Source organism: Balaenoptera ricei, chromosome 3 (assembly GCF_028023285.1).
Source record: "Balaenoptera ricei isolate mBalRic1 chromosome 3, mBalRic1.hap2, whole genome shotgun sequence".
Lineage (NCBI taxonomy): Eukaryota > Metazoa > Chordata > Mammalia > Artiodactyla > Balaenopteridae > Balaenoptera > Balaenoptera ricei.
The window spans coordinates 127,223,477-127,232,855 of NC_082641.1; the positions used below are offsets into that span (position 1 = coordinate 127,223,477).

Consider the following 9,379-nt stretch of genomic DNA (forward strand, 5'->3'; position numbering starts at 1 on the left):
CAAGAATTAACTCCCCTGAGTACCAGCCCCTGTCACATCTGACTGTGGGTTTCAAGTGGGGAAAGAAGGAGTTCTACTTGTCTTGACACCATAGAGGGGGCTTGAGAAGATGGCCTTTGAAGAGCCAGTATAGTTTCTGTGCCCTACAGCAGCCCAAGTGCTTTAAAGCCGCTCCATGCTGTATAGTTTGCACACCCATCCCAGTGGAGGGGAAGGAGGGTCAGTGTTTCAAGGCAACCCATTCTGAACTTTGCTGAGAAAAGCAAAGGGCCTTCTATGAAGGACAAAACTGGCAGAATGGGATGTGGGAGAGCAAAAGATACTGTAGATCTTCAAAGAGCATCTCCACAACCCACAGCCTTCTTCCCAATAGTGTTAACTCTGCATTTTTACAGCGTAGCATATATGTAGTTTTTGGCTATTTCTGGTGTATTATTTGGGGGTGGGAGGGATGGTGTGGAAAAGAAGGGAGATGGGTTAGGATCATTTTTCTTAAAATTTGGGGCCTCTTGGGGGGAAATGGTGAAACAAGAACTAATGATGATTTGGTTCTGTGTCCAGAATATTTCATCCTTTCAAAAAATGTCACTGGCAACCTACATAAGGACTGTGAGAGACTGTTTAAAAGCCGTGAATGCCTGAAACTTAGAAGCCAAGGTGTTCCCTGCCTGAGCTTAACGCTGTTCCCCAAAAGCATTAGGCTTTGGTAACTTCTTAACTTCCCAGTTAAGAAGTTACCAAAGCTGCCATTTGGGGGTTGGAAACTGGTTGAGGAGGAAAAGTCTTATTGGTGTGCATACACAGGCACATCATTCTGTCTTAGAGGTGCTAATTCTTGAAATTGACAAGAAGATCCTTTCTTTTCCAATTATGAAGTATAAATATCAGCTCCTCCATCCAAGCCACTGGCTGAAGTATTTGGGGAAGGGCAGAGGGTGGTATAGGAGGTGGGAGAGTAGGCAAAGACAAGGGCTGGTGCTCTGAGGGTGGAAAACTCTTGGAGCCTCTGTGTTTTGAACTTTCAAACCATTGGTGACAGGGTTCAGTCACTGACAGCACAAGTTCACTGAGTCACTTCAAGAGTTGAATGATTTCTGAAGCCATGGTCTCCGGAGAAGATTAAATTTTCATACCTGGACAGTGGTTCACTTTAAAACAAAACAAATTTTTTTAATCCTAAGAATTAACTAAAACCCAAAATGCTGTCTTGAATCATGAGATCCATCAGTCCTTGACATCATTTAGACCTGCATCTAGAACTCCGCTGTAAAATCGTTTTAGGCATGTGTTTGGTTTCTGTGAATATTTTGTTTAAATGTTAAACTTCATACCAACACTGTCAGCATTTCTCTTAATAAAACTATAGATTTATAATCCTGAAAAAAAAAATGAAACAAAACTGAGAACTGAAAGAAGAGACAGACAAATCTCTGGTGACACATCTCTCTCAGTAACAGATGGTACAAGTACAGAGAAAGTAAGAATATAAAAGACATGAACAAAAGTACAAACCAACTTGACCTAATTGATATTAAGAGAATACTCTACTTAACAATAAGAGAACAGACAATCTTCCCAAGGACACATGGAACATTCAGCAAGATGTACCATATTCTTATCTATATGAAAAACCATTAAAAATTTTGAAAGCATGTAAACTTTAAACATCTAAATCATACAAAGTATTTCTTGAACCACAACAGAATTAAACTTGAAATCATTAACAGGACAATAACTGGGAAATCCAAACATGTGGAAATTGAACAACATCCTTATAAACAACCCACGAGCCAAAGAAGAAATCCCAAGGGAAATTAGAAAAATGTTTTTAATTGCATGAAAAAATAATCAATGATCTGAGTTCTACCTTAAGAAACCAGAAAAAGAACAAATTAAACCCATAGCAACTATAACGAAGGAAAGAGGGTAACAGCAGAAATGAATGAAATCCAGAAAATGTCAGAGAAAAATCAGTAGAGCCAAAAGCTGTTTCACTGAAAAAAAAAAATCAATAAAATATTGAAGAAAAACAAAACAAAACAAGAAAGAGACAAGTTACAAATGTCAGGAATCAAAGAGGGGACATCAGCACCAACACCACCCTTTTAGTGTACAGACACTAAAAGGATAATAAGGGAATACTATAAAATGCTCTAGGTAAAAGGATAATAAGGGAATACTGTAAAATGCTCTAGGTACATCACTTCAACAAGTTAGATAAAATGGACAAATCTCTGGAGACACACAAGAAGATGCTTCTGGCATCACTGAGCTGGCCTGTTGGTCCTAAGGCGAGGATGAGAAACATGTGAGGCAGAGCTGCACCAGCTAAGGTACCTGTGCTAAGCCCAGCCTGGAGCAGGATCCCCTGGCGCCCTGTAGATGCATGAGTGAACCCTACTGAGTCCAACAAGGTCAGCCGCCAGAGGTGAAGATGAGAGAGAAAAGAATGTTTTTTACTCTTATTGTAGATTTGTGGGGTTTTATTGGTTTGAATGCTATAGAAGGAAAGCTAACTGGTAATGTATTGACCTGGGATAAATGCCAAGCCTGGAGTGGGATGGGTTTTGCCACGCAGAGGCAGGGAAGAAAAAAAGAAGGGCATTTAGAAAGAAATGAACAGCAAAGGCCCTTAGCAGAGCAGCTAGCTGGCCACTAGCAGGTACAGAACCCAGGCAGAGAGCAGTAGTGCCAGGAATCCCTTCCCAGCAGCACGCTACAGTCCTGTTTGCCCCCAGTGCTGACTGCAAGATAGTCATACATAAAGAGGGATGTATTCTCCCCCAGGATGGAAGTGCCCCCCACAAACCCTGCCCCCAACCACAGCCCCTTTCCCAGCAACAGCCACTGGTACGAATCATGTATATGCTCTACCCTTCCTGAACTTGTCCACACAGCTATATGCTCATCCATGGATCCATTCATCCATCCATTCAGCCATACTGTGTGGTTTTAAAAAGCAGTAGCAAATGCTATTTATTGCACTGTGGGGCTTCGCATTTATCACTTAATCACACATCTTAGAAGTCTTTCCATGTCAATACATAGAGATCTACCTCAGTTTTTAAATTGCTACATTGTATTCATGAGATGAATGTACCATAATTTTTTTCACCATTCCTCTACTGAATGGACACTTTAGTTACTTGATTTTCCTCCACTGTAAACAACACTGCGGTGCACATCCGAGCACCTAAATGACTGTGCATGTGTGCCATCATCTGAGGGGATCCATTCCGGATTGCTGGGTCCAAGGGTGGGTCCAGTAAAATGTGGAGGCACAGTTAAACTGCCCTCCAAAACAGGCTGTGTAGGGCTTCCCTGGGGGGTGCAGTGGTTAAGAGTCCGCCTTAAAATCCGCCAGGCAAAACAGGTTTTACTGAGGGTCCTCCCTTGAACCATAATTTTACATCTCTTCCACAAATTCTGATTTTGCAAAATACCTTAGAAAAACCAGTGGAGGTCAAACGTACCTGCCTACTCTTGATCTGAGGAAAGTTGATAACCACAGTGCAAGGCAGAGAGCTGACGGTAGCACAGCCGGGAGTTCTTCCTCGAAGAAAGACAAGCACTTAGCGAAGCTGGGCTCTGCAGTTGGCTGACTGGGTTTCCTCCGCTGTAGGGCTCAAGATAGTTGACTTCTTGGCCAGCAAAACCCCAGAAGAGGCTGGAACAACTACCTTCAGCAAACGCCTGCCGCTTCTTCCCAGCCTTTATGGTTGGGGCCCAACACCAACCCGCACTCTTATCAGAGACTCGAGGTCTGCGTGATGCTGCAATGCTGGCTGCACCTGGAAAACCTGGGTGTTCACGGGAGATGAAGGAAAGCACCCGGACTTGCCAATCTGTGGCTCCCATTTGTTCCTTTGTAGGCAGCACCTGGGCACACGGGCCGCTTGCCCCGCCAACTACTCTCCACCTTACTGCCTGTTCTGAGGGGTTAGCTGGTCCCCCAAGAATGGATGTTTGGGGAGAGAGAGCATGAAAACAAGCAACCACTAAGTCAAAGTCTTAGTCAATATCTCAGGTTTCAAACCCAAGAGCTGAGAACAGTCTATGGACTGAAAATCTCTACAAAATGGCCTTCCCTCCCTCGCCCATAAAAGCCTGCGCACCACAAGGAAGAGTAGCCCCCGCTCGCCGCAACTAGAGAAAAGCCCGCGCGCAGCAACCAAGACCCAACGTAGCCAAAAAAAAAAAAAAAAAAAAAGCATTCACTTAAAAAAAAAAAAAATGAATTCCCTGGAGAAACCACAAAGGAGAATGGAGAGTCTCAAAGATGACCAGCTTGGATTTGAAGGTTCCCTTAGGGAACACTGAAAAGGTTTCCATTAAAGATGGTTGCCAAGCACTGTAGCCTAAACGTCACGCGTGCTGCCTGTCTGCCAAGAAATCTGTCCTGGCAGTTCCGAGACTGTAGCCACGGTGGTCAGAGGCTCCTAAGAGTTTCCCCCCGTGTGCTGAGGGCAGGCGTGCCTATTGCAGAGGGACCTAGGAGAGCCCAGACTCTGCCTCACGCACCACCTGGATAGTTACTTCATGGGGAGGCAGGTGCAGGAAATGACAGGATCACCTTGAAGAAATCAAAGTGAGGACGCTGTCTGAGACTCAGAGGTGAATGTGAGAGAGGAATTCAGGAGTATACAGGTTGAAACAGCCAAGCCCTGGCTTCCTGTGTGGGCATGTTGGGGTTTAATCTTCCAGGTAGATGATGGAGACATTTTACCTCCCCACCAGAGATCAAAGACAAGCTCAGCTCATGCCTGAGAAATTTCCAGGTAGAATACATTCATCCTAAGACCTCCATATAGTATGTGTCCTTTAGCATCACCACCAATGCTTGTTCCTCCGGCAAACTTTCATACACACACACACACACACACACACACACACACACACACATACTGAAAAGCATTTCAATGCTAACTCCCTGCTAGCTTGGCTCATGCAAAAGAGGGTTAAAACTCTCAGTGAGGAAAACCCAAAATGTCCAGTTGTATGAAATTCCTTTAACCCATACACGGGTTACGTTCTTCTGGGGTGGAGACTTACCTGCTTCACGCTCCCTCATTTCCCCTTTACCCTCTCACCCCAACAAGGTAATCTGGGCTGGTTTCATTAAGAATACACACCTTTATCAATACCACCAGGTAATTATATTAGGCACAGATGAAAACTCCCGACAGCTCTGTAAGGCAAGCTCTCTAGTCAGGGAGCGATGGCTTTTCCCTCCTGGGTCAGAGGACCGCCCCCCCCACTAATCCAGGTTCAAGAAAGTTTTGCTATAGTCATCCAAGAACCAACCGCTATTAGCCAATCCTAACAAAGGAAACAGTCAGACATAGGCAAACAAAAAGGCATGGGGCTCTAACCCAGGCATTGGGGTTCTAACCTGATTGATCCTTTGGTACCTCAGTGGCTGCAACCTTTGATATTGTCTCTCTTAGGTGGAACTCTAACCCACAATCCTGAAGAGATTATTCGACAATATAGGCACAGGTGCACTTTAACAAGGTTACTCTCCCCCAAAGACACCTGATTTAGGAGCTGTTTCTTCTCTCAAAAGTGAAAGGAGCACTTAGGGGCCTGGAGGGCCACAGCGGGGAAGCCGGAACCCGATAGCTGACCCTCTGGATGAATTCGGTCTAGGTGGCCACTCAGGGTCTGTGGTGAGGGCCCACACTCCGCCAGGGGCTACAGTGCCTCGGGCAGGCTGTCACAAGACTGAGTCCCTTCATGGACTGAGCAAGGGCTCGCTACCCAACGTGCATAAAAGCCAATACTATGGGACTGGCTTTTGAGAAAAGGAAGAGCTTTATTGTGAGGTTGACTGCCAAGGAGACAGATTTGAGGGCCTTGCCTTGGTTGACCCCACGGATGAGGAGGAACCTTGGATACAGAGGGACGACGATAAGCAATAGGTGGATGAACACCCACATTGTTCAGGGATCAGCTCTACACCAGTTAAACGCGGTTGTCATACTGGATAAAAAAGCAAAACTGAATATTTGCTTCTACAAGAAACCCACTTTAGAATGTAAATTGGTGCAGCCACTATGGAGAACAGTATGGAGGTTCCCTAAAAAAGTAAGAATAGAGCTACCACATGATCTAGCAATCCCACTCCAGGGCATGTAACTGGAAAAGACGAAAACTCTAATTCAAAAAGATACATGTGCCCCATGTTCATAGCAGCACTATTCACAACAGCTAAGTCATGGAAGCTATCTAAGTGTCCATCGACAGAGGAATGGATAAAGATGTGGCATATATGTATATATATATACACACACACATATATATAATAGAATATCACTCAGCCATAAAAAAGAATGAAATAATGCCATTTTCAGCAACATGACCTACAGATTATCATACTAAGTGAAGTAAGTCACACAGAGAAAGACAATATCATATATCACTTATATGTGAAATCTAAAATAAAATTATACAAATGAACTTATTTACAAAAGAGGAACAGGTGCTTCCCTGGTGGCACAGTGGTTAAGAATCTGGGGGCCAATGCAAGGGACACAGGTTCGAGCCCTGGCCTGTGAAGATCCCACATGTCGCAAAGCAACTAAGTCCGTGCACCACAACTACTAAGCTTGAGCTCTAGACCTCATGAGCCACAACTACTGAGCCCATGTGCCACAACTACTGAAGCCTGCGGGCCAGAGCCTGTGCTCCGCAACAAGAGAAGCCACGACAATGAGAAGGCCGCGCACCACAACGAAGAGTAGCCCCCGCTCACCGCAACTAGAGAAAGCCCGTGCACAGCAACGAAGACCCAACACAGCCATAAATAAATAAATAGATAAATTTATAAAAAAAAGAGGAACAGATTCAGACATAACAAACAAACTTATGGTTACCAAAGAGGAAGGGGGGATAAAGTAGGAGTTTGGGATTAACAGCTACACACTACTATATATAAAATATATAAACAACAAGGACCTACTTTATAGCACAGGGAACTACATTCAATATCTTGTAATAACTTATAATGGAAAGGAATCTAAATTATATACATAAATATATATAGAGATAAATATATATATATAGATCTGAATCACTTTGCTTTATACCTGAAACTAACACAACATGGTAAATCAACTATACTTCAATAATAATGAAAAAAAGAAACCCACTTTTAATATAAAGACATAGGTAGGATAAAAGTAAAAGGATGGAAAAAGATATTTCATGTAAACAGTAATCAGAAAAAACAAAAAAACAGCTAGAGTGCTGTATTAATATCAGACAAAGCAGACATCAGAACAAGGAATATTTCTAGGGATAGTGAAGAATATTACATAATGACAAAGAAGTCAATTATCCAAGAATATAACTATCCTCAATGTATATGCACCTTAGAACAGGCTTCAGCGAGGGGCTCAATCGCGGTCAACCGACTTGTTGCTTTTCTGGTCGCCACTCCCCTCGCCGGCCCGTCAAGACGCGCCAGTAGCGCGGCACCGATTCCTCTCGGGCTCGTGGGCGCTGCTCTGAGCCCCGTCACCCTTTATACAAGAAAGCTGGGGGCTTCCCTGGTGGCGCAGTGGTTGAGAATCCGCCTGCCAATGCAGGGGACACGGGTTCGAGCCCTGGTCTGGGAAGATCCCACATGCCGCGGAGCAACTGGGCCCGTGAGCCACAATTACTGAGCCTGCGCGTCTGGAGCCTGTGCCCCGCAACAAGAGAGGCCGCGATAATGAGAGGCCCGCGCACCGCGATGAAGAGTGGTCCCCGCTTGCCGCAACTAGAGAAAGCCCTCGCACAGAAACGAAGACCCAACACAGCCATAAATAAATAAGTAAAATTAAAAAAAAAAAATATTTAAAAGAATCAGAGCCTCTGTCCAAAGTGGCCCTGAATGAAAAAAAAAAAAAAAAAAAAAAGCTGGCGGGCACTATGGGGAAAAAGCAAAACAACAAGAAAGTGGAGGAGGTGCTAGAAGAAGAGGAAGAAGAATATGTGGTGGAAAAAGTTCTCGACCGTCGAGTGGTAAAGGGCAAAGTGGAGTACCTCCTAACGTGGAAGGGGGTCTCAGATGAGGACAACACATGGGAGCCAGAAGAAAACCTGGATTGCCCCGACCTCATTGCTGAGTTCCTACAGTCACAGAAAACAGCATACGAGACAGATAAATCAGAGGGAGGCAAGCGCAAAGCTGATTCTGATTCGGAAGGTAAGGGGGAGGAGAGCAAACCAAAGAAACAGAAAGAAGAGTCAGAAAAGCCATGAGGCTTTGCCTGGGGTTTGGAACTGGAGCGGATTATTGGAGATACACACTCCAGTGGGGAACTCATGTTCCTGATGAAATGCAAAAACTCTGATGAGGCTGACCTGGACCCTGCCAAGGAAGCCAATGTCAAGTGCCCACAGGTTGTCATATCCTTCTATGAGGAAAGGCTGACGTGGCATTCCTACACCTCGGAGGATGATGACAAAAAAAGATGACAAGAATTAACTCTCCTGAGTACCAGCCCCTGTCACATCTGACTGTGGGTTTCAAATGGGGAAAGAAGGAGTTCTACTTGTCTTGACACCATAGAGGGGGCTTGAGAAGATGGCCTTTGAAGAGCCAGTATAGTTTCTGTGCGCTACAGCAGCCCAAGTGCTTTAAAGCCGCTCCATGCTGTATAGTTTGCACACCCATCCCAGTGGAGGGGAAGGAGAGTCAGTGTTTCAAGGCAACCCATTCTGAACTTTGCTGAGAAAAGCAAAGGGCCTTCTATGAAGGACAGAACTGGCAGAATGGGATGTGGGAGAGCAAAAGATACTGTAGATCTTCAAAGAGCATCTCCACAACCCACAGCCTTCTTCCCAATAGTGTTAACTCTGCGTTTTTACAGCGTAGCATATATGTAGTTTTTGGCTATTTCTGGTGTATTATCTGGGGTGGGAGGGATGGTGTGGGAAAGAAGGGAGATGGGTTAGGATCATTTTTCTTAAAATTTGGGGCCTCTTGGGGGGAAATGGTGAAACAAAGGAAAGAACTAATGATGATTTGGTTCTGTGTCCAGAATATTTCATCCTCTCGAAAAATGCCATTGGCGGGGCTTCCCTGGTGGCGCAGTGGTTGAGAGTCTGCTTGCCAGTGCAGGGGACACGGGTTCGAGCCCTGGTCTGGGAAGATCCCACATGCCGCGGAGCAACTAGGCGCGTGAACCACAACTACTGAGCCTGCGCGTCTGGAGCCTGTGCTCCGCAACAAGAGAGGCCACGATAGTGAGAGGCCCGCACACCGCGATGAAGAGTGGCTCCCGCTTGCCGCAACTAGAGAAAGCCCTCGCACAGAAACGAAGACCCAACACAGCCAAAAATAAATAAATAAAATTTAAAAAAAAATGTAATTGTCAGTTAATAAAAAAAA

General features: G+C 44.8%; 1 pseudogene; it reads left to right on the forward strand.

The window, feature by feature from the left end:
* Window positions 1-7,902: 7,902 nt before the first annotated feature.
* LOC132363857 (chromobox protein homolog 1-like) lies at window positions 7,903-8,695 on the forward strand (annotated as a pseudogene).
* The last annotated feature ends 684 nt before the right edge of the window (window positions 8,696-9,379 follow it).